This window comes from Alexandromys fortis, unplaced genomic scaffold (assembly GCF_014885135.2).
Source record: "Alexandromys fortis isolate MF-2015 unplaced genomic scaffold, M_Fortis_MF-2015_v1.1 scaffold_102, whole genome shotgun sequence".
Lineage (NCBI taxonomy): Eukaryota > Metazoa > Chordata > Mammalia > Rodentia > Cricetidae > Alexandromys > Alexandromys fortis.
The window spans coordinates 5,612,047-5,639,003 of NW_026067984.1; the positions used below are offsets into that span (position 1 = coordinate 5,612,047).

Below are 26,957 nucleotides of genomic sequence, written 5' to 3' on the forward strand. Positions count from 1 at the left end.
ACAACTTTATGAGACAAACATTACAGAAACATTATTGCAATGACATGACAGCCAGTAAGTTAATAAACTGTGCTATTTAAGGCACAAAAATCATAAATAATAATACACATATGTGTAGCTTAAATGTTTTATCATGAAAAATTTTAAAAAATCAAATATATTTTTCAAGGTTCTCACATACACCAATGCTATTTCTTCAACCACACGATGACTGATTGTCATTCATTTGTCTTTCTTGCATAAGCAATACTCTTGGCTGAAAAGTGAAACTATTGGCTGAAGGAGCAGAAGGAACTCCCGCAACAATAAATGGTATATCAATAATACCCTACATGGACTGCCTGAGACTGAGAAAAACTCAGTAAGAATCAATCTCGGTGTAAAATCTTTCTGTGTTTTGTTTGCTCACCTGTTATTGTGGTGCTGGTGATTGAAATCAAAGCCTTGCCCTCTACCCCTGATCCCCCTCTTCCATATTCTAAGCATCTCCCCCAATCATTTAGAGTTGTCTTTGCTATATCCAAGGCCATAGCTGCAGTGGCACATAGCAACTTGCCTCTGTTCTTTCAAGAGAACACCACTTCACGGAAATAACCCCCTTTCCACACTCACACTGAATCCGTTTGTGAGTTATGGAGTGAACATGTAATTAATGCAGCACTCCACAGTGATCAGAGCAAACTGTAGCTTCGAGAGGTCATGGCAAACAGCCATCCTGACAGCTCCCTCAGCAGGGAGTGCGACTTTGGAAGAGGAGGTGTTTCCAGAGGGGGTGATCCGGGGATTCCCTCGTGGGCTAAAAAAATCTCCACGGTAGTCTACAGAGAAGCCGGTTGTGTTTCTTCTTTAGAGGAAATGGGAGACAAGCCTCTCAGGAAGGAAACTTCTGTCTTCCTGCTCAGGGGAGAGGTGTCATGGAGTTCTTCTAAGGAAGAAACTATGTACTTTTCTATATAGCTAAAATCACCCTGAGATCTTAATTCATAGTATTTACACCGGTAGATAATTCCCAACCCATAGGCTGGTAGAAAAATTAGTAGCCTAGAAGCACCCACTTACAAGAAAATTGCCAGAGAGATTTGCAAACGCAGTCTTCCTCCTGAGTCTGTGCTGAACATTCTTAAGAATACTAAAAATAGTAGCAGAAGACTAAGTCCAGCCTCCAGATTTATTTTGTGTTACTATCGTTTGCATCTGGAGACGTTTGGTTATGGTAACTATGCCTCTGTTTCTTACCGACCCCATCATCCCTATGTCTCCTGAACTGGCCACATATACAATACCACAATAGCTTCATTTTATATAGAATCTAGATAATCTTGCAACACTAGAAGTATTCTTATAAAGAAGGTATTCACCTTAACAGAAGTAGCCACCTCAACACTATAGAAAAACCAAAGTTCATCTGCCTTGGAGAGACAGATATGACTTAAAAAGTCAAGGGTGGCTATTAAAAAAACTTTAGGGCCATGAGATGGCTCAGCTGGTGAGGGTGTTAACACCCCCACGTGCATGCCATGACCCTTGGGCTTACACACACACACACACACAAATAAATAATCTTCTAGCATTCCTAAGAACAATATGGTAGTCTTGCTGAGACACAAATCCTTGGGAGCCAATCTCTTCACGTTCTGATTCTGTAAGTGTGGGGATAGAGGCCCGGGAATCTGTGTTCAACAAGCTTTCAAGGTGAGCAGATACCAGGCCTTCATTCAAGTACTTTTCACAAAGTGACTTAATCCTATGAGGTGGGAATTAACATTATTCTGATGGTGCAAATGAATCGATTGGAGGGAAGGATTAAGAACAATGACTATGCCTCTAAAGTAGGGAAGGGGAGGAAGCAGGATGAGAAGGCAGGCCGTCTCCACAGTTGACACCCCATCATGTCCCTGTGCTCTGATCATAGGGGCTGCGGGAACCCGTCAAACACAAACTCAAGGTGTGTTGTTCCTGACTCTGTCATAGTCACTGCCACCTCCGTGGTGAGGTGAAGAGTACAGTTTACAGGCGGAGAAACCAAGAATGAGGATAATGCCTAGACTTGCAGCCCCATTCTGAAGCATGAGTGGATATTTTATACACAGACAGAACGAAATAGAAAGGTCCTTCCCATTCCACCAACTCAAGATATAAGAGAGGAACAGATAACGATTGTTGATTAGATTAAGGCAATCTCAAACCATTTCCTATACAGTTATCTAATGCTACAAAATTAGGATCAAAATGAGAGTCTCTTGGGAAGCCAAAGGCATGCCAGCTAGGCAGGGGGCTTGCGTCTTGACAGGAAAAGCTTGGCCCATTAAAGGAGAAACTGATAAGCTGACCTCATCACAATTTTAAAAACTTCCCCTGCGAGAGCTTACATGAAGAAGATAAAAAGTGCCAGGCAAGCGTGGTGGCACATAACTGAAATCCCAGCATCGGGGAGGCTAACACACGTTTGTGGACATCGTAGTCTACACAGTAAATCCGAGATCAGCCTGGACTACACAGCAGGACCCTGCCTCAAAAAGAAAGAAAGGAAAAGAGGGAAGGAGAGATGGGGAGTCAAGAGGAAGGGGAAGGGAAAACAGAGACATATATAAAGACAAAATATGGAGTAAGAATAAAATTCCCGATGCGCAGTTCAGCTTTCTGCTACTGTAACAAACCACCACAAATAACGAACTCACAAGGAGGTGAGAGTCACCTTGCTGTGCGGCTCCACATTAAAGAATCCTCAAAACTCACCATGCTAAATGTACCCATTGGAGAAAACTGAATAAGGAGTATGAGGCCCCTCCTTGCCTTAGTCCTTACATGCGGACCTGCGATTGCCTCAATAAAAACCCCAGCAGAGAGAGAAAAGGCAGGTTCTCGAGTGTATTAGGTAATTAATGTCAGACATCACATGCTTCACACTGGGAACACAGGGCACCGTAACCAGGGGCATTTAGCAACGCTGTCGAAAGTGAACTGTGTGTGTGTGTGAATGTGTGTATGTGTGTACGTGTGTGTATGTGTGTATGTATGTGTGTGTATGCGTGTGTATGCATGTGTATGTATTACACACATAAAAATATTTGTCAACTGTACTACTTTTAATCCTAAAAATTATGAATTGTAATTGTATCTAGTAATTATAATTAATAATCTATCAATGTGACAAGACCATTTATTTTAGCAGTGGTCGTCATAGTTGCAGACAAGAAAAATAATGAGAAGAGTCCCATTCACGCTGCCAGGCACCTGCCAGTCATCAAAATAACCAAGGAGGCAAACAGCTGACCTGGAATGATGGCCCAGATACTCAGCTATTCCACAATAGCTTATTAAGTTCCTACTGTACGCTACCATTGTTCTCACACTAGGATTTTGTTTTTGAAAACTGTGTCTCACTATATAGCCCTGGTTGGCCTGAAACTTACTATGTAGACCAGGTTGGCCTCAGATTCACAGAACGCCCACCTCTGCTTCTCAAGTCCTGGGAAGGCGTGAGCCAGCATTGCCTGCTTTTCTCAGTAGATCTTTAAGATGTCAAATACAGCCAGGCTTTTGTGCCCATGAGAGTGTACAGTCTGGCCAAATGTCTTCTAACGGCAAAAATAAACCAAACGAGAAGTCAACATCTACATACCTGTGGCTAATTACAAATACACAAATACATGTGCAGATACAGAAACACACACCCAACACACACACACACACACACACACTCATATGCAGTGCACAGACTCTAAATTCTATAAGATATAACCCAAAATGTTTTAACTATGTATAATTCTGGAAAGGGAGATTATATGTGTGTGTTCTTCTAATTGTATTCGTTTTGCTTATCTGTGTATTGTTTCTACACATGCCCCTGGTATTGCATGTTTTTATTTAGTGGAAAAGGAAAAGGCTGGCCAGTAGGGAGTACTTTTCTCTCTTATTAACACACCCCACCTTAATGGTACAATCATAATAGCATCAAATATATTCGCTCAACAAGTCTGATAACGACTGGGTATATAGTTTGCTTCCAGGTTTTCAGTGTCAAAATCAGCATGCCAAAAATATTCTTCTGAGTAAATATGTAAGCAGAGTTGTGATTTTTGTCTTCAGTTAAAGAAAAAAAAATCCCAGAAGTACACATTTCGGATCAAAAGAGGAACGCATGCAAATGCTTCTGGGATCCAGGGCTGCACGGATATTCCAGCAGACAGTGATGCGTTCTGCGGTGCCCACCCATGCTACTAATTAACAGAGGATTAACGTGCTCCTGCATCTTCTACAAGTTCACTTTGGAGGGGAAAGTTGTTCCTAACAGAAGATCAAAATGCAAGCTTTTATCCATTAAATTAGAAAATCTGTCAATTTTATTTAAATTGCAGAATTCTGTCAGATCTACTCGGGTATGTGTCCTCCCCCATCACCTCTGTAGCACTTTGCACCCAATTCAGCAAATCTTTAGATTTATGTCTCTAAATCCTCAGCCTGTAGAGATCAGCCTCCCCAGCAAGAACTGACATGGCCAAGCCTTTTCACAGTAGCCCCTTGTATGGGAGCAGGGGCCCAAATGGGACAGGGTGGGCTTTGTGCCCCCGTGAGGCCTGGGGGAGTGCCTTACCATCAGTGAGCCTATCATACAGCTGTGATACCTAGCACATCTTCAGTATAATGTGAGGAGGATGTCCACAGCAAGTATTCCAGCATTCCTTGCCATTTCAGGAGGAGTAGGATGAGGTTTGCAGAGCTGGCCTAGACTGCCTTCCCGCCAGCCTCGAGCTGTCATTTTGTCAGCTGAGAGGCTTTCCGTGTGCTGACTGGAAGCCAGAGACACCTTAATTCTCACAATTACACTTAATCAAAGCAATCTGCAATTTGAGATTTAAGTCTACATGCTCAAAATATACTCGGTTTGTAGATGCCTGTCTGGTTACAGAAAGCAGATATTTTAAGTCGCAGGCTAACGGCAAATGGGTTTATCTCCACCTCAGAAGATGATGAACGATTGATTGTCTCTACTCGGGTGCAGGGCTTCTGATTGCATTAGACAGAGGGCATGAAGACTAATTAAAAGCGCTCATATGTTCATCACTGTTGATTGTGCATAATCCACTACCGAAGGTACCAGCACTGCACGGTCTCTCAAGTGACAGCAAGAACAGATGAATTTCCACTCAGAACCCCCATAGGCGATCTGTCTTGATTTCAGCACAAATGGGCTTTCTCTAATAACCTAAATCACAAACAGAATGACAGGCAGAAAACCTTAGGCCAAATTTTACTATTCTATCTGAGCAGGGTCTGGCCAGGCCTGGTCACATGACATATGATCAATAAATAATTACAACAGATTGGTAAATAGGTCTACAGGCATACTTTAAGGGTTTTCAAAACTAATTTTTCTAGACACCCACGTAATTGGAAGTCATAATCTATATTCCAGCAAGCTAAAGGAAAAGAATCCCATAGACCCCTAAACAGACCCGAACCTGTTCTCTCATGTAAATGGTCCAGCACTTTAGCAAGTGGCTCTGCTCATCCTCCCCATCCCTACACTGCAGTCATGGGCTAAATGCCATGGGTGAGGGCACCCCTCTTTGACTGTTAGAAAGGACCTGTCCACCTGGGCTGTGGGGCCTCCACTAAAAAGACAGGAGATGAAGGAGAAGGAGGAGATCAAAATAGATGAACAGAAGATACCTAAGATATACATTTCAATTCACATGCCGTAGCAAGAATTTGATGAATGGAAATTAATTTAAAATTGCATAATCTACACTAACAGCAAGGAAAAGGCCTAATGGAATTCAGGACAGGAACTATAAACCTAAGGTAAAAAAGGAGAAAATTAATGAAGATTCTGAGCTTGAAAAGCTGCCCTGGTTTAAGTAAAGTGACAAAGCCAAGAAAAAAAAAAAACATAGATCCAACAGAGAAAACTGTAAGACAGATATTAAGAGAAATCCTTATTTGTTATTGGGGCATAGGTTGCCATGGTGACATGTGATGTCGGAGGACAACGCTGAGGTGTCAGGACACCTTTTTGTGGGTTCCAGGGACAGAACTCGGGTCATCAGGTTTTGCAATGCACACTCTTACTCTCTGAGCTGTCTCGGCCCTGAAAGGCCTCTCGAAAGCGATCACACGCACCAACCTCTGCGACGCCACATGCCCACATTCTTCTCCTCTTCCACGTGAATTATTAGTGAGCAAAGTTCCCATCATCTCATGTGCACCCTCCCTACACATTCCTTAAGTACGCTGATGCTTACTCTTCCAAACTCATGCCTTCTTTATCTTACTTCCTTTTTAATGTATCTTTCACCAGGCCCAGGAAATCCAGGTTCCATCCCTGTAGTTACCAAAGCAACTTACAGAGGGATCAGTAGGCCTCCAATCGCCCATCAATTTAGGTACAGTGATCAGTGCAAGGAACATGATGCTGAAGAAGCCAAGCACTGTCCCTATTCTTATTGGGCTCAGCCTGTAATAGACAGTTAGATATGATATCAAGAGTCCATTCCGGTTCCCAAGTTTTTAACTCACTTCTTTCTTCTCACTTTTATGTCTCTAACTTCACAGTTTTGATTTACTAACTACTTCTTACACCCACAAAATAACCATTGCCATATGTGACAGTTAATCGTTGTCACCGCAACTGAAATCACCGTGGAAACACCACCTCTGGGTGTATGTATGAGGATGTTTCCAAAGAGGTTTGACTGTGAAGGGAGCGGCACCCACCCGTGGACTGAGCTTTCAGACCGAATAAAAGGCAGAAAGGGAGCTGAGTGCCAGCATTCATCTCTCTCTGCTTCCTGACTGCAGGAGATGTGAGGAGGGTCTTGTACTCCGCCACTGCCTCTTACCCCCACAGCAGCCTGTAGCCTACAAGCCCCCTCCCTTAAGTTATTGTCATAACAAGGAAAACTAATGCATCATGTAAAATATTCCATCCCTTAATTTTATTTTTTGTAGGCAGGGTCTCGCTTTATAACCCAGGCAGGTGTCAAACTCACAATTCTCCTGCTCCAGCCTCTGGTGCATAGAACCCAGGCCTGCGCTTCACATTGAGCTTAGACAGTCTCATGTCTAACAGGCGGACATGGTCAAGCTGGTTCAGAATGTAAAAAGGAAGAGGGAATGCCGGATTCTATAAAAATCAAGGCCTCAAAAGGAAAAACATGCAGTGTTATTTCTGAGGAACAAGGAACATGGATAAAGGTTATGAAAAACCAGGCCTGGGAGGACAGGAAGCATAGCAGGCTCTTCCGCCCCAAAAGCGGAGACTAATCCCATGCAAGTCTGGCCACTGGGTCAATCAGTCCTGATTGCCTAATGAAAGTGTGCAAATCAGCAGATGTCACACTGGAACGTTCCGAATGTAGATGAAGGCCTGAGAGATTATACGTCACCCTATTTGAAAGGGTGTCGGGCACACCATTAATTAAAACACCTCGGCTCCCCTCTACATTAGCAGCACGGCAATTATCTTCATACAAAATTTGCTTTATCACACTTGAAATGCTTCAGATCCTAGGGTGACAACAGGGTATAAACCAAACGCAGTCCATGGATACCGTATGACTGTGGATCAAAGTTAAGAGCTCCCCCACTTGGGAAGAAGGAGTAGCAGCAGGCCAGGGAAAGAAGTTCAGTAATTACCATGGAGATTATTGCAGTAATACTGGCAACCTCTGAGTTTCCTTGAGCCACACATGGCGCTGCGTGGTGTCTTATACACTTCACGCTCCTTCACGCTCTGACGCAGTATCTTACAAGAGGTTACCCAGCTCGAGCTTGACAGGGTGGAGGATTCCCCAGGTCCGTCTGGCTCTGAAACCTATACCTTTATTCAATACAGTGCCACCAAATGGCTTCTGTTAAAAGAGGGCGTGGGGGCAGGATGGAGAAAAGACTGTTCATTGCAGACACCTTCCCGGAGCGTAATATGCAAAATTAAAAGCAGAAACCACCCGAGATGGGTGCTGACCCATAAGTGAAATCCAAACAGGCATCAGATAGAAAGTTTCTCACACGGGACTGTGAAAACCTGAACAAAGAACAGCAAGCAAGACTGAGGCGTGATCTTGGGGGAAGCACGAAGCCCACACTTCCATCGAGTTATTCAAACACGTACCGCGTTCCTGCTCTGTCTCAAAGCCCAAAGGCTGCCCTGGCCTCCAGGCCAGAGTGCTGCAAAGTACCGTAGACCCCTAAGTGGGGAAGACACCTGTGGCAGAGGCCTGCAGGCACCAGAACACCTGCCTGCAGACGGAGACTTCCCAGCTGCAGAAGCCTGCTCCGGATGCTAATCCTGTTGTGATATAGTGAGAACAAACCCACTCCAAAGCACTGAGTTTTAACTATTTCTTCAATGACAGAGCACCTGGAACTTTCCGAGAAGGCCTCTCCCTGGAGATGAGAAAGTGAAACCCCATCCTGGTGGTCAGATACCGAGAAGAGCTCTGAAATCGTAAGGTCCAGTCACCCCAAAGCAGAAAGGCCCAGTGTTATCATGCTTCAACCCAGCGCTGCTTTTCCAGTGTTTAAAAACAGAATCTAGTGAAGTCAAATAAATCTGGCCTTAAATTCCAGTTCTGCACCCTGCTAAGTCCATAGCTTTAGGCAAAGTACTTAACCTTATGTGGCCCCAATTTCTGCTGTTTCAAAGTGGAGATAAGAGACTCTTCCTTACTGGCATCTTGTGGGCATGACAGTACGCTCTTCACGGGGCTGGGCTATGTCCTGTCACGGCCCTTCTGAGGGACACGAGTAACATTACTAGCCACTGCTTGAGGGCAGCCTCAGATAATGCTTTTCTGCCTTAACATAGTACGTGATCGATCACACACACACACACACACACACACACACTACCACCAACGATGACGACAACCTGCTAGGCAAATGGAACAGAAACAGTAAAGCCAGGGTGTAAACCTGCTCCAAAGCAGCTGAATATCAGAGAAGATGATCTATTAATTTGGCTAGTCACATTCTGAGTTCAACTCTAAGTGGTAAAACGGCCTGGTAGAGGGCAGTGAAGCCAATGAGCCTGAGACAGACCAGTAGCTGATAGAGTAGCTGGATACAATGAGCAATGACAGACAGCTGGGCCTGGAGAACTTTGTAGCGATCCAAAAGCCTTTGATTCCAGCCTGAGGACATCCAGGTCCCTCTCAGCTCTTTCCCTTCCTGAAGCCTGCTGCTGATTTTGCCTAGGATCTTACAATAAGCTTCCTGCTATCTGGGTCACAGAAGGCTCTCTCTGTTCTCTGTGACCAGAGACGAGATGGGTGGGAAGCCTACACCCACCTGGGAAAGAGGCCACAAGGGGGCAGGGGAGCATTCTCTGCAGTTCTTTGTTAAACTTTACTGAGTGGGTGGGGAGGGAGAGACTGAATCCCTCAACTGAAAAAGGCTAAAGCTGCCTCCCACAGACACACACTGCCACAAGAAACACCTGGTGTGGGGGAGGGCACAAACCACCCCTTAGGAGTGAATAACATCTTTAAGAAGTTCCCTGAAGGGCGGCAGATATGTCTGGTAGAGTGTTTGTCTAACAGGCACAGCTTTTAATTTGATCCCCAGAGCCCAGTAAACTAGGTGGTGTCTTAAACCTCCACTCCCAGTCAAGGCAGGAGGATCTGAGTTCAAGGTCATCCTCAGCAACACTGCTTGAGACTACGTCCAAAAGGTAAAAGAAAAAAAAAAAGACTGCAAAAAAAAAAAGAAGTTCCACAACATACTAATACCAAAGTTCAAGAGTGCTTGTACTTTTAGCATGATTTCCAGCTTCCCGTGAGTGGAAAAAAATTCCTTTGAGTGGAAAATATTTCTCGAGATAGAAACAAAGCCATATTTTGCTGGTTTTAATCTTTGTGATAGATTTTGATTAAGGAATGGGAAAATAAACACTGCCCAACATTCTTACAGCAACCCCTCAAACAACCAAACGTAAAAGCAACACTTCCCTCTATCTCCCCACGCCCAAATAATTTAGAAAACCACAGTCAAAGCGGCAAGCTCCCCAGGTTGGACACGTGCCACAGTGCCCACCTCCTACTCTGGTCTTTAGCAGCACACGAGATTTCCTACAGCACTTTCGGGGGTTCCTTCCCATTTAGTATTCATTGCATGCTTGGTTTATGGCCCAATTTGTTCCATTTCACGCCTTTTGGTTTAAGTATGTGAGTTCTGTATCGCAGCAGAATGGGTGATGGGTTTCCCCATGCACCCTGGATGTGTACCCAATAGCGACTTGCTTCGGTACCTCCCTCAAATCCGCATACAACAGAGAAAATTTGTTTGCTGTATGTTCAAAGGCAGCAGCAAGCACTCCTGCATAAATCAAGCCTGGAGACAGAGACAGGGGTGCTCTACCAGGCCAGAGCATAATTTATCTCGATTTATTTTTTTGTCAGACCACTACTCAGCCATGCCTGAGGTCAGTCGGTCCCATTAGCTTTTCCTTAGGCCACCAAAAGGAGCAGGTTCAAAAGCAGTGGCTGTGTTAACAGGATATTTGCTGTCTTTGCCTAGGATCCCGCTCACTGGGCTCAGGCTGGGCAGAAAAACTCACCCCGAAAGCCACTGGCCTGAGTCTGCTATTCAGCATGCTGTGAGAAATACCTGGCAAATGGTGCTCGGATTGTTATTTGCGGCCACACAGTGTTTATTCTTTTTTTCCTCATGTACAAAATTCAAAGCCTTCCGACATGGAATGGCAAGAGCCCAAGGTGGTAAGCAGTGAACCACGAGCTTCAAGAAGTGCTTTTTTGCTTGTTTCCCAGCCAACAAATAAAATAACTTTTAAAGCTAGTAATCCTGCTAGTAATCCTTCAGACTCTGAATCTCAAGGTTGTGTCCGAACTCCGCTAGTAATAGATAAATGCAATAAGAAGAAATGTGGCTTATGATGAACAAAATGTCCCTGTAACATAAAATTCCACATTCTAAACGTTAGGGCATTGCAGACCTTTTAAATCCACAACACTTGTGTTACGGGAAGAAGTGCAGCAACAGCAGCAGCCGCAGCTCATTCTCCCAGAGCTGAGAATCACAGAGGCTTCCACCAGGTGACAATGCATTCAGATGGCTTTTCCCTGACACAGTTGGGAAGATGGACAGAACATATTTAATACCCGATGTCACAGGGAGATTTCAAACCCTAATTCAACAAATGACAAACGCTCTTTTAAGGAACCTGTGCATCTCTGGGTGGGAGTTCTAACGTGCCCAACAATGCCTCGGTTCAGGGACGGAAGCCGGCAGCCACCCGGGCACTCTAGGAGCCCGCCTGGACTGCCTCTCACCTTTGCCCACCGGACCACAAAGATGCTAAGCTAATCAAATTCCTCACTCAGAAATTTAAGTCAGATCAGAAACTGCCTCTCCTTGCTTCAACAACTATAACATAAACCCAGGAGAAGCTTAGAGAAGGTTGGCTTAGCAGTGTGGCCTGCCAGGCAAAGAGCTGCCACGGTCATTCTGCTCTGAGTTCTCGCTGGGCCTGAATTCCAGAGCCCTTCCTCTATAAAAGAGGCTCAATTCTTTTCCTTCCCCAACACTCCTACTAGGAATAATAAAAACAGGCATAGATTAATTAATAGCATTTAAGAAAGAACATAGGAAAAATGTACGGGAAACTAATTGAGTAAAATACCCAAAAAAGAGTGCTCTTGACTTAGCCAGCCCAGTGACAGGAAAGGTGCAGATCAAGAACACCATGTATGTCACTGATGTTTGTATTTATTTTTGTGTTGCTTGTTGTAACTGTTAGGAGGAGGCTAAGGCGACTGCTTGGCTGGTAGCATGTTGAACCTTACAAGCACAAGGACCGGATTCAGTCCCCAGGATCCACACTAACAACTAGCGACCAGCACATGGGGGCAGGACCATATCTTCTGTGCGCTTGTCTCCCAGCTTTTGGGGCCCCCCAGCTTTTGCTCAATGAATATTTGCTGGAACAGAACATAAACAAAATGGCTTTTGCTAACGGCTTGGGGATTTTGCTTTTAGCAGAGAATAAAGGAAATGTCCTTCCCTTCAGCTTCTCCACTAAAGACAGCATCAGTTCCACTTACGGGGAGCCCTCCTAAGGATGACGGGGAGGAATGTAAACCTCACACAATAACCATGTTAGGCAATAAATGATCAAATGCTGCTGCGACAGCAAGTAAACAAATCTGTCACTTCTCCCGCTCCCCGTGCTGATGCATCGGCTGGAAGTGAGCCTGTTAACAGAAGAACGTAAGTCGTTCCGCAAGTTTGCCCCAGCACCTTCTGAAACTTATATCCATTCGCTTCAAATGCCGCCTCTTCCTAAGTTGATTTTCTCCTCCAACCACAGCAACCACAATCACATCACATGTGTCATATCCATGTGGTCCAAATGATGGACAGGAGCCCTCAACCAAACGTGTCACCATAGCAACAAAGGGACTACATCTGCTACTCTCCACCTACCATGGTCCCATCAATTACTTAACATGCCTATATTACACGGTATAAATGAACATGTTCGTTAGCAGCAAGAGTCAGACCTGAGAGAAATCCCAAGCGTCAAACAGCAAAGTGACCACAAAACAAACATATTCTTGTTGAGGGTGACATCACACAGTATAAAGGGATGGAGGAGAAACCCTTCTTAGTTTTGGGCGTCTGCTTGAGAAAGACATGACCTTGTGAGCTCCCAGCTCTTCTTTGAGGGACACAGGGGCTCAGGGAGGAAAAAACACATTAACTGTACATACACCTTTTATCAAAGTTACTGAAAATAGAATAATTACACGAGACAGAGAGCCAAAGGATGAAACTCATTTTAAATTAATCTTCTATACTTTGGATTTGGTTTTTATTCTGGCCTGTTTTGTGGATTATTTCTCATCAGGAAAATAGGAGACGTGCTGATTGAGGGAACACACGGCAATCAACAGGCAGCTGTGATTATCCCTCTTTCTACCTGGTCACATCTCAACTGACTTCCCCTGGGAGAGCTCTAAAGAGAATCTCAGAGAGGTTCCCACTGTTGCCTTGATAAAGGAAAAACGTTTCTATCATAAGAACCAAAGAGAGATTAGTTTGCATCCAGAGTATCCAATCACACTGGAACATACCTCAAAATGTTAAGACCAATACCACAAAAACTACCGGTTCTATCTTAAACTATCTCCTGAATTAATCTGAGCTGGGTCCAGGTTAGGGCTGTCCTCATGCCTCCTACCCACAGGGATCCAGACACCGTGTCAGCATCGACAGACAGAGTGAGCACTGGGAACAGAATGCGGCTCCTCCATTCACGCTACTGGTTCACTTCACACCAGTCATAGAAAAGAGAAGAAGAAGAAATGGGGGTAGTCCTCCAGAAGATTCTGTTTATTGGTAATAGGTAATAATCAAATAAATATCTATCCAAAAAATGGTTTTTACTTGGTTAAGAATAACTGACATGCCCAGAAAGTGAATCTCTAAGTCATCGACAGATTAAAAGGCATATATAAAGTCTGCAGAAAGGATTCTTATCCAACCTCTGCATCCTGTGTGCCCATGCCTAGCTTAGCACACATTGTCTAAGTAGTAGACTTTGAGTAGACTGTAGAGATGACTAAATGATTCATTAAAACTGTAGTTTCCAGACCGGTAGTCCTTCTACCACAGATAATAATTTTATTATGGTAAACATAAAAAATCACATCTAAAAACCTTGGTATATAATTATTTTACTATTCATACAGAAAAATATGTGGAAAATATTAAATATTTACCAAAAATAACGGTTTCTCTCTCAAAACCCATCTTCCCCATAGAAAAACATCACGACACTTAAAATGAGATCTAGGGTGTCCTTTCTGTGGCAAATGTCTCCTCTAAGTGGATAAATGCTCACATAAAGCAGCCAAACATTTACAAACACTTCACACAGCACTATAATTCTATATATATACCCACATAAAATAAAGGCATCTACCTTGGGGATCATTTATGCAGCTAAATGTCCTTCTGGTTAGCATATAACAAAGCTTAAGACAGATAACTTTTCACATCTGACAACACACACAGAGTGAATTATGGCCGCTGTTCGGTTCCTATAATTGAGTGAATGCCTTTAGACAATTGGTCAAATGTTCACCTCTTATTCTCAGTCAGCAGACATGCATGCAAATGCGTGTATATTTATGAAATATTATGAGACCCATGGAGAACAGTAAGCTTCAGGAAAGTCCTTCCTCTGAGGGTTTTGGGCTTTATAATTCTCTAACAACTTTGGTTGTTACATAAAAGAAACAATATAAAAATGGTATGTAAAGGCTGCCATGGCTTAAAAGGGTGTCCCCTAACGGCCCATGTGTTAAAGGCTTGGAACCCAAGAGAGTGCTATGGGAAGATGATAAGACCTTTAAGAGGCAGGGTCTTCTGAAAGGGCCATAGGTCATTGGGGGCATGCCCTTGCAGAGACGAGTCCTGGTCTACTACTTTTCCTCCCTATCTTGGATTCCTGGTTCCGGATGCAAGCAATCAACACTAGTGATGAGATGGCCCCCATTTTTGCCACCCAGCACTTCTACCAGATGCCCAAAGCAATGGACCTACCCAACCTTGGGTTGGAATTCCTGAAAGCAGAAATCAAAACAACACTTTAGTAAATGTTTTTCTCTACATAAGTTACATTTATCATTTATTTCATTACAGAGACAGAAAGCTGACTAGCCAGGAGCAAAGTAAACTGTCCTCTCCCAGATGGCAAGAGCGTCATGGGCTCTGATCACAGCATTCTTTCTCCTTTCTTGTAAATAGCAGGCACTCTCATTTGCTACAGAAATAAAGATGAGGCTGTACTGCATAAAGCTAAATACAACATTGCACTTAAATATTTTCCTTGGATTTTGTATATAAATTTTTCTTTTCAGATATCAATAGCTAAACAGACATACTGCTTTTAATAACAAATATATATATACATATATATATATATATATACACTTCAAAATTGTCCAGGGATTTCATGTGACTTATGGAACAACCACTGTATGATAACAACTATTAAACATGGTGCAAGCCAGAGAGGTGGCTCAGTGGATATACAAACACTCACTGTGCAAACTTAAGGACCTGAGTGTGGTCCTCAGAACCACAATGGAAAGAGAGAACCAAGTCCTGGAAGTTGTACTCTGACCTCCACACACATTCTCATACTCACACACATACATTATATACAGAAATATATATGCAAAAATATATTTATAAATGGTACAAGACTATCAAAGAACAAATATGGAACAGAAAGAGTGCCCCCAAAATAAACCTCCTCCTACAAAATCATGATTGTCTCAAAGTCACTAGCATAATCCAACAGGTAAAAATAAAGACGCTAGAATAACTAGAAACCTTGACTACGACCCCACCTCATTTGGAAAAGGTAATATAAAACGGAGAGGTAATATAGATGAGAATAAGTGATGGAACCATAAAGCTGTTGGTGGAAAACGAAGGAAAAATGGTGATGTAGAGAGGCAAAGATTTCCCAGGTTACCGAACGAGGCGATAGCTCGTGTGACGCCAACATGCAGATGCTCACTGACAACTTTCTTTAGAAAATGGTGAAGCCAGAATGGAGACAAGAAGTTGAAAGTACAGGTGGACACGGGCTTTCTAAACAGGATTTCTACTGCTCAGGAAATAAGGCCAACCATGGACAAAAGACATCTCATAGAATTAAAACGCTCCTGCGTAGTGGAAACAGCTAGTCAGGACATGAGACGGTTCACAGAACAGGAGGAAAACATTGCCAGCAGACAGAAGATTGATTGATATCTACAACATATGAGGAGCTGCAAAGAACTAAAGAAGTCAAATAGCACAGACAAAGGAAATGAACTGAAGACAGTTCTCAAAAGAAGACACATAAATGGGCAATAAACATGAAAAAAGTTCAAGCTTACTAACCATCAGAGAAACACAAAGTAAAATTGCATTGAGATTCTCTCTCACCCCAGTCAGAATGGCAGTCATTAAGACAACAGTGACAAATGCTGACGGGGATGCAAAGGGACCTTTATATGTTGTTGATGAGGTGGTAAATTAGTTCAGCCACTATGGAAATCAGTGTGGAGATTTCCCAAAAATAAATTAAAAATAGATCTACCATATGATCCAGCTCTACCAGCCCTAGGAATTTGCCCAGAGGAGTCTGAGCCAACCTACAACAGAGACACTCACTCACCAGTGTTAATTAGAGTCAGCACAGGGGCCCAACAACAGAGGAATGGATAAAAAATGATACCCAGTTCTTACCTGTTTCACAACTGGTTTGGTGACATCACTGCTTGAAGGCCTCACAGCAGAATTCAACAAATTGAATATGCAATGGGAGCCGCTAAACCAACTTCTGCCACCACTGCTCTGAAATTAAAAAAAAAAAAAAAGATGTAGTTTTAATTTCATTGAAGAAGAATCAGTCAAAGCTTTCAGCCTGTCAGAATGGAATTCTCCACATTGATAACTACATGGTATCTTAACTGGCAAGCCTGTTCCTGGGTTAAACTGATGTGCAATGTAATATGTCACAAGTGTTTGGGTCATAGATTTGTATCTGACATGTCACTTTCTATGTCTCCTCCTGAATCTCTAACAGGAAACAAGACTCAGGTACTAACACGCTGTAAGCTGGAGACCACGGTGTACAGCATCAGGTCACCTACTGCAGTTATGACGGTGTGGAGCCCCCTCATCATCCAAACCTGTCCATCTGCTATTTTGATTGTCTTCATTGCTCTGCTGTGAGTTGAACTTTCTCTCAGTCAACTAATACTTAACACAGCGAGATAAATGTCTGGGTTTGCAGAAGGAACTTTAAATGAACTGGTTAAACACAGTCTGTGTTCCCTAACAGATACATGCATGGCAGAAGGGCCTAGTGACAAGAAATGTTTCTACAGAAACTGTTGGTATGGACTTGGAGTTTCCAATCTACTATGATGCCATATCCCTATTTCCAGAGCATCTTCCAGAAGGACCACAGAGAAAGGCATAGCACACACCACCTACTGATGAGCCGATAAAAAGGTTAGGTGATGAACCAATGGAGCACCGAGTAACAAAGTAGTCTCTCTATGCACTCAGTGTAAGAAAGCAGAAACAAAAATACCAATGGCAATAACCTATACTCTACTCCAAAGCACACTCAGTGTAAGAACACAGAAACACAAACACCAATGGCAATAACCTATACTCTACTCCAAAGCACACTCAGTATAAGAACGCAGAAACACAAACAACAATAACCTATACTTTACTCCAAAGCACGCTCAGTGTAAGGACACAGAAACACAAATACCAATGGCAATAACCTATAGTCTACTCCAAAGCACAGTTGTAGATTGGCACCTTTACAGTGCAAATGTATATTTTTTTTCCTAAGCAACATCACTTAAATAAAATAGTGGAGTACATATTTTGAGAGGTTCTATAAACATTTTCTAGAAAGTGTGGATATCTACTCTAATTTTTATATAAAACATAAAAGACAACAGTGAAATAGTTACTTCGTTGCCTTGTTATGACTGAAGTCTAATTAAATAAAAAGGCTGTAAAATGGGATGTGTTTGTGTAAACACTGTATGTGTAGTTCTCAAAATAGGTATATGCCCTGGCCTTTGTTTATACGGGTCTGAATTTGAAATTGCATTATAAATACATATACTTTATTGTTCTAAGTAAGGAATTTATGCACTGTAACAACAAGCAGGTAAAGAAGAGCAGCAGGTGGCCCTGGGAAGACAAACACAGCCATCGCCGCATTTAATGACTGTTTTAGCTCAACTCACGGGGAACAACGTACCTGCCTACTGGTGAAGTGACAAAGCACCGACTCGCCCCTAGACTTACCTAGGCTGCTGTAATTATAAGTTTGGACTAAACAGAACAGATTGCTTCCATCTGCCTCGAGTGTTCCTTGCAGGTGCTGCAGCCTAATGAAGACCGCACCATCAGGGAGGGCAGCAAGGGCTCCTTCCCCGCTCTCCACAGCACACGCTATGGGCCTCCTCCACAGCACACGCTATGGGCCTCCTCCACAGCACACAGTATGGGCCTCCTCCACAGCACACGCTATGGGCCTCCTCCACAGCTTTGTACACTGTTGGTCAAAGACCCCTACGTAAAGCTCAACTGGGTATCGCCAGAAAGTATCGTGGACTACACTTATGGAACAGTAAGTAAATGCTAAGTAAACAAAACAATCAAGAAACAGTATTTCAAGACCCCCAGAGCAAGGACTCTCACGTCGAAATCCTCCCTTCACTCAATTCTGCCATAGCAAGATTACAACCACTGGCGCCCAACACCTTTGAGCCCGCTACTGCCATTACCTGAAGGACATTTTAAAATTTCCAATTAGGTCACTAATATCTGCTCCACATTTGGAGATGCCTTGGAAGTTAGAGGGAGGTTATTCTCCATATCCCCATTCCCTCCCTCCAGCCCCCACAGACCCATCACTCTGTGAAGAGCAAGGTCCCTAGGACAAAAAAGGGAAACAGTGAAGCCAGTTTAGGCAGTGCATATAGGAAATCCTCCATACTATTTTAGCAACTTTACCGCAAATCTAAAATTATCCCAAAATAAAAGTGTTTCTGTCAGCGATGACAGGCAGGACCCCAGGCCACATATGAAATGAGGAAACTAAAGGAAGCTGGCAGATTTAGGAACACAAAAAAAGCAGAGGCCTAAGAAAGGCCAGATCTCAGCTTCCAGTTCCCAACTTTGTCAGGGACCAGACAGGCATCAACAATCCTTCCCATTGTAATGAAAATCTTGGACCTCCCCCAAAGCCCCTGCCCTGCAAAGAAACCATTCTTCAGCCAAAATAATATTTCCAACCCAGACCTTAACATGCCTGGCAGAGACAAAGAATGTAACAAAAATAAATATTTTAAAAATGTATTTATACCTATAAACACAAGCGCCTTAGAAGAATAACTGTGCTATGCTATGCTATTCTATGCTATGCTAATTACACTACACCTAGGTGTATACTACACCACAATACAGTATTGGAAAGTGATTCCAGGAGCATGGAGTAATAATGGCACACCCTGCATGCTAGCCTTCTGATGGCCACCATTACTCTTGCCCCAACCACTATTTACTTGTTTGTCAGCCCGAGAATGACAACAGAGGTAAATTTCACACTTCACACAAGAATGCACTTGCAAATGCTGCCCTGGGTCTCAAGGGCACAAGTCACATCTGCCTAATGTATTTTGTACCATCCCTGGCTCAGTGCCCCATGAAGGTAAAGAGTTTAATAAATGCTTCTGGCGAGTCAGCTTTCTTCCCAGCTCATTTACTTTCCTCAAGTAAAATTTATTAAGTATTAATTTGTACAAGGTTAGCTCTATGCTGTTTACATTGTTCCCAAATAATGTGAAATATATACCTCAGGAAGAAGTTCCCAAAAACTCCAGAGGAGAAACCGCTGTAAGGGTTGCCTACATTTTCCTGGAGTGGGGGGCAGATGTTTCAGGACTATTTCTCCAAACGCACGCATAACTTCTAGGGCGTGCTCACTGGGGAGGCAGGAGGGTTATAAGAGCAGAATAGTGGAGAAGCAGAGTTTTCCAGCGTCTGAGCTGCTCAGGCCAACCCGGGGAGTCAGCCCTTACTTTGTTATAGGACTCTGCGGGCTCTGATACCAAATTATTAATTTGGGGTTAGCCTATGAGTCTGAGCCTTTCAAGGGTACAAACATCAAACACTGAACCCGAGAGCCTCTCTACCAAGACCACTGTTGAATTTCTGGTTCAGTCAAAGGTTCTGGATTAACGGTGTGCTGCTGATCACCAAGACAGTACATACAAGGCAGCGTGTTCTTTCCCACCCCTGCACCCGAGCTCCAGCCTGGGGCCACAGCAATAGCAATTAGCCTTCAGTTCTAATGCTCTGACGAGGAACCTCTAGATTGCCAGACCTGGCAAGAGGTTAAGGACTCCAAAGCCACAAAATGAGATAACAGTGGCCAATGGTCAGACCCCGGTGCACAACCAGCACCAGACTGCATGGAGGCAGGGCCCCAGAGGTGCACATCACACCAGACTAGACTGCATGGAGGCAGGGCCCCAGAGGTGCACATCAGCACCAGACTAGACTGCATGGAGGCAGGGCCCCAGAGGTGCACATCACACCAGACTGCATGGAGGCAGAGCCCCAGAGGTGCACATCAGCACCAGACTGCATGCAGGCAGGGCTCCCAGAGGTGCACATCACACCAGACTGCATGCAGGCAGGGCCCTCTTAGGTACTGCACCTGCTTTGTCTTTCCTACACATCAAATTCCCCAGAGGTTGTTTTCATTGGTAAGGGCTGTGTCTCTGAGATAGTCTACCATTCAATTAAAACTGAGTTCTCAGAGCAAAGACCCACGTAAATCAGGAAATGCAGTTTGTTACATGGCCCCTGCTTTCTCACCCCAGCTCCATCTCTGCCTTCTGAGCACCTGCCTGGGTGAGAGCTTCCTGGCTGCTTGGTCCTCCTACGCCACCTCCTCCAGCCTTTGCTTCAAAACAGTCCTTTCAGGCTTTGCTTCTAGATTCTGCCGTCCTTTGAATCTTTCAGACTCAAAATATCTCAGGAAACAAAGAGCTCAATACTACTCCTGTGTCCAAGATCTGCAACAGCTATCTTCTTCTTAAATAATATATGACATGATCTCTCTGAAGAATACTGGCCTGCACCTTGCTTTTCGGGGCCAGATGCCCTCTAGCTCTGTGAATGCCTCTTTTTCTCCGAGGCAGAACTGGTTCTCAAAGTGTTCCCAAACTCAGCGAGGGGCAGTGGTGCTTTCCTCTGGGACGCTGGAACCTTCAGAGCAAATGCCAGGACTGGTGGGGCAGCTCAGCAGCATGACATCTGTGTAGTATGTTCCAAGTTCTTGGTTTCTCTTCTGGCTCCAAAATTAACTGGTTAATTAGTAATCATAGGTGCCCTTTTGTTTATTTAATACCCTGGACTTATTTAAAAGCTGAACATAGTACCACATGCATGTGGTCTCAGATACTCAAGAAGCTGGCTCAGGAGGAACGATTGAATTCAGTATCCAAGGCCAGTAATATCAAATACTAATCAATGCATATTGGATGGAAGGACATGATAAATATCTAAATATTTATTTCAATAATATTAACTATATTATTGGTATGTAGCATATATAATTAAATACATATTTTCCATATATAGCATATATAATTAGATAAATATTAAGATATTAAATGGGGTTACTAACTTTTTAAAGTTCCTTCTAAAGTATCTAGCCTCTTTCTCGTAGGGTATTGTCTCTTGAAAACTCAGATGTGGCTATTCCAGGATAAAGGGAGAGCTATTGGCACTGTTACTCTGGGTAGACCCCTGCTAGAATCTTCCAGCTCTTGCTCACCACTGGAAGTCTTCATTTCGCCTTAACTGCTAACGGAATGTCGTAACAGATTTCTCTCTGGAAAGATGGACGATGTGCCGCCTTCTTTCCTAGCAGCAAAGTCAGTTTGTAAAGAAATGATTGCCACACTTCCAAATCTCTCCCCAACTGATTTAATTGTCTTTAACTCTGAACTTCATCACTCCTATAGGGATGTCTTTTTTTATTTGGTGGAAATACTTCCCTGATAGAGGTCATAGGAAACTCACTAGAGCCTTGCAGCCCTAGAAAATACTGTATCAACTGTCCTTCCCCAAACACACTCCCTTCCCCAACCACTCACACCCCAGGTCAGTTCCCTTCCTCCCTTCCCTCAGCTCCACTTGAATTCTACTTCCCAGATGCAGGGAGAGCTTGCCCTTGGGTTCAAGAACATGATTTATTAATGTGTATGTGCTAGACATTGAGACCTGATTCTTAGCCTTCTGAGAAGACCATATGGCAGAACATTCTTAAAGTAAAGTCGCTGACCAAGTCTTGGCAGCCTGTCATTCTCCTGGGTGCAGCATCATCTGTCCTGCTTTGTCAAAAGAGCCCTTTCAAGTCTGACTCCTGATTCTTCCCATATCTGACTCCAACCAGACGGAATTGGTTTGCAGATGGTCCACAGCTCGAAAGATTATCAAATGCCTTCCCATTTTTAGAAACCCCAAATTATTCAGTGCTAGTCACAAAGTATGAAAGTTTTATTTGTGGCCACTCCGTTCTTATTATCAATGCCCTTGAACAACAGACAATTTTGTTGTCGGCCCACAGCACGCCGAGACAACGAACACACTCCATTGGGTGCACACCAGGGCATGCTGGAGCAGGGTCATTCCCCTGTCTCAAGACAGCCATTACACGGTTGGTGTCGGCGCACGCTTTCAATACAGTTAAAGAACTAAAGGGCTGCTACCCTGAAACATTTGTTTTACTACATTAACTCCACATTCTCGTCCTAAAACTGTATCAGGCCTGTTCTGTCGCTCTGCGTCTGTTCCTTATTTGTCTTTGAAGAAACCAGGAAAAGTTGTAACTTTACTAACATCTTAGAAAGTGGAAGACACGCTGGTTTCTGGCACACTTATCCATTCAGGTTCCATTTAGTTGGTGTTCCCCCAATCCCAATGTTCCTGGATATATTAAGGTTCAAAGTTCTAACTACTTTATTATGGCAATGCCAGACACAGAATTATTAACTAGAATTCTACTCAGATATACTTTAAGCATAAAACAGGAAGGTCCCCTGAGTGTGTGTATCTCACACTTAAAGGGCCTAAGAGTGCAGCACTTTTTAAAAAATTTATTTATTTATTTATTACTTATTTATTTATTTATTTATTTATTTATTTATTTATTTATTTATGAGTCAGGGTTTCTCTGTGTAGCCATGGCTGTCCTGGAACTCAGTTCACTCAAACTCAGAGATCCACCTGCCTCTGCCTCTCAAGTGCTGGGATTAAAGGTGTACACCGCCATCACCCAGCTTTCTTATGGTTATATTTCATCAACTATGGGTAACCCAGACAGGCAACTACTGATACCAAGTCAGCCTCACCAACAGTAACTCAAGTTTAGGTATTTAAAAACTACTCCACTAGATGGACAGTGGTGGTGCATGCCTTTAATCCCAGCATTTGGGAGGCAGAAGCAGGCGGATCTCTGAGAATTCGAGGCCAGCCTGGTCTACAAGAGCTAGTTCCAGGATAGGCACCAAAGCTACAGAGAAACCTTGTCTCAAAAAATAAATAACAAAAACCTACTCCACTCAATCTAGTAAGTATCCTTAGATATTTTCAAAATAAATGCCTTCGTATACATCTCTCAGGGAAAAAAAAGTCTCTCAACTCACTTCCCAGAAACACTTGTTGGAAGCTACCATACTTAAACTGGCCGCTGACCATTTCCAGATTGAGGTTATTTTTCCTATGGTCATGAGTTAAACCCATGAACATGAGTGGGCCCTTCACCGTGAACCATGGGGGTTTATTAAGCTCATTAAGTATTGAAGTGAACCTTCTAACGAATATCATGATATGACGGAACTATCCTCAGATATCTTCCCAGATACAGAAGCTACAGGTGACAGGAACCCAACTCACATTCACACAAACAAAGCAGGAAGTATCTTAGCTCATCTAGCTGCACGGACATTAAGGGGGCTCGCTGTACAAAAGAAAACCGGAACTGGGATTGTGTGTACCCTCTACTCATCATGTCTCTGCCTATAGGCTTTCTTCTCTTCTCCACGATGCCCTCTGCAATCTCAGAAGTAAGTTACCATTTAGCTTTCATTTCCATCCTAAAACAATAAATGTTTCGAACACTGTCTCACAAAAACCCCGAGAATGGCTCTCATGAGTCTACATGCACCTACCTCACGCCTTCCCTGAAGACATTGCTGCAAACTTGAAAACAGGGAGCCTGACTAGTTGTGTTTAAACTACATGCCTAATCTCATGGCTAGGACCAAGAAGGGGGAAATAAGTTATAGGTTAGCACTATTATTTTTTTCTTCTCCAAAGTCACATGAAATAGGAAGAAAACTCTGATGAAAAGGGGACTAAGTGATGATGAGAACAAGACTATCTAGACCACCACAATCATCAGCTGCCCCAGATTGCTACTGACCTGTCCATGCAGAGGTGGAAAGACTGCTGGACTTCCCACAATTTTCCAGAAGGGCAAGACAACCTGCCCCTCACAGTGAGTGTTCATTGTGAAGTAAATGAACACATTCCTGAACAACAATACCCTATGTATGCATGGCGAATACTCACAAGTATACCTTTATCAAAAGCTTAAAGGGCAGTGCATTGCATGAAATATCTCCTGTCACTTTAAGAATGACTGCCATTTCACCAGCAAACTTGCCCATGACTTCTTGCTAGCAGATTTTAGTTTTGCCCTAGCTTGCTTACTATCTGTGATAAAGACATGACCAAAATCAACGTGGAGAGAAAAGGGTGCCTTTGTTCTGAGGAAAGTTGAGGCGGGAACTCAAGCAGGGCAGGAACCTGATAGCAAGAACTAAAGCAGAGGCCATGGAGGAATACAGTTTACTGGTTTATCCTCCAGACATTGGTCAACTGTCTTTCTTATATCTCCCAGGAACACCTGCTCTGGGTTGACGGGGGCCTGGACCTTCCCACTTCAAACATTAATCAAGAAAATACCACACAGATTGGCCTACAGGGATTTTCTCAGTTGAGGTTCCTCTTGCCCTGTGACTCAGTATGTGTCAAGTTGACAACAATCCAACCAGGCCAGGCTTCATGAAGCGACTCGTCCCTGCCTCAAATGACTCAGGTCTGACTCTACCGTCAGGGTTAAAGACCAATGGGCTCTGGATAGGGACAGGTGAAGCATAACCCATTTCAGACAGTGAAACATGTGGTATCCACAGAGGGGGTTCTGGAGAAGCGTTCCGGTTCCAAAGAATGGACAGGACTTGGTCTACTCCTAGACATAATGAAGCCATTTTGCAATTCTGTAAGGGGCCAGCCTAAGAAAAATGCATGGAAGACAAAAGAAGGGGGTAATTCCTTATGACTGTGAAGTCATCCAGTCCTAAGAAAGCAGAGAAATATCTGTTACAAGTCATAACACCCTTTAAGTTAATGAACAGGGGTGGAGTGCTCTGACTTTGTAATGACAGACATGGCAAAGATACTTATCCAGAACGATCACATTGGACAGTTGATCGTGAATTTAAAAAGTTGATTCCTCCGTGGTGCTATAAAAATTCTATGAAGGTTATTTTCATTTCAGCATATCGACACATATTCACAGCTGCTGATTTTATGTAGGAGCTGTTTTGATAATTGGTACTGATACCATCTTTCTATCATAAAACACACTTTCATAGTTTAATAGACTGATAACTTTAATGTAGATTATAGCTACCTTAATATGAGTGCAGAATCCTTATGAAGTTTCTACAAGTTTTACAGCGACTTATGGTTGTATCATCCACATACAATTAAAAGGCAATTTTTGTTGGCATGTTCTCAAGAAGTTTTTCTAAAGTGTTAAAGTTCATTTTCTGAGAAACATCATTTTGCTCTTGTATTATAATGGTTCATATAATATTTAGCCAAATTAACTTATACTATTAAGCAAAGTTCGCATAGATACACACAGAGCTGACTGCCAGTGAATATAAGGCCTGACTAGAGACGCTCTAGAAAGGTCTGCTTACTCATCCAGGTTGCTAATATCACAGCACGCTGTGGGCAACCTTCTTAAGGAAACAGAGCTGCGCTGATTGTGAAAGCTGATTACTCAGTTCCCATGCTGCCTTTGCTGGGTGAATGGAGTTCTCATCCCTCATCAAAGAACCTTCCCTTTACAGCAGGCGGAGACCATTACAGAAAGACACAGCTGGACAAGATGCAGAGGACAGCTGACCACAGGCTGTCTAACACTAGCTGATTAATCTGCAGTACAATCTCTAAGCCTAAAGAACATTGTAGATCATGTGGAAAGGCTGTAAGAGCCAAAGGACCATGGTGTTTACTCCAAGAATAGTGTTGTCTACATGAGAGGGAAGCAGCACCCATGAAATCTCAATGTTACAGTTGCCTAAACAAGACTTGTAAGATGGTGACACCAACCGACACATCAATGTGGATGGGGAAATCCCACAAGGCCCCGTCCCTAGACGAAGTGCTATCGGCAATGAAAGATTGATGAGGAAGAAAGAATCAGTCTTCCCCAGGGATGAGCCCCTGAGAAGTGATCCAGTCTTAAGTGGCCAATCCTATACAAATGAGCAACACAAAGCGAACTCAGCAGGCTGTGTTTATAAATGATATGTGTGTGTGTGCGCATGTGTATACGCATGCACATATATTCCTAAGTATATAAATATCCATTTAGTCCTACACGTGTGTGACTGATCATTTGGTATTGGACAGCCGACGGGGGTTCTTCCCTGAGGAAGACTATTTCTCCTACTGTCAGCAGTTCTTGGTGGCCTGTAGTTCTTTCTCTAGGGCTGGTCCTGGGGAAGAGCTTCCCTGTCCGTGTGAGTCTGTCTACTGCTATCAAGTCCTTCCTTGCTCAGATCTTGTTTAGGCTCTCGTGTTATTGACACTTCATGAGTACCGCTTCCCAGGCATTTCTAGGAGACACAATCTCACAACTGACTTCCTGGTCCTCTGGCTCTTACAATGTTCAGCCCCTCTTCCATGACCTCCCTGAGCCTTCAGTGCAAGATTGTTACAGACACAGTAGTGGAGGCTGAGCAATACACGATCACTGTTCTCTTCATCTAGAAGAACAAATGTTTGCAACCATTGAGTGAACTCTCTTGTCCCTCTTAAACCATAGAAAGCTAATATTGCTCGTCAGAGTTGCCTCTAATGTAGTTATTCTCCAATCCATCACATAATTTTATCATTTCTATAGTGGTTCAATTATATGGATGTTTTAATGTTGGCATACGTTCACTCTATAAACTAGCACAGTTGACCAGACTTTAAAAATGACTCAATAACTTTTGCTTCCTCTCTCATTTTCCAGCCTC

The 26,957-nt window shown here is 43.3% G+C and overlaps 1 protein-coding gene and 1 long non-coding RNA gene across 2 annotated transcripts in view; both read right to left on the reverse strand.

The window, feature by feature from the left end:
* The window catches only part of LOC126511568 (uncharacterized), an 857,731-nt gene that overhangs the window by 689,708 nt on the left and 141,066 nt on the right, over positions 1–26,957 (reverse strand). The window lies entirely within an intron of this gene.
* Fhip1a (FHF complex subunit HOOK interacting protein 1A) overlaps positions 1–26,957 on the reverse strand; it is a 208,212-nt gene that overhangs the window by 104,021 nt on the left and 77,234 nt on the right. Inside the window, exon 2 of the mRNA XM_050158766.1 lies at positions 16,270–16,377. The gene's annotated coding sequence lies outside the window, so the exon portion shown is untranslated. The remainder of the gene's footprint in view (positions 1–16,269; positions 16,378–26,957) is intronic.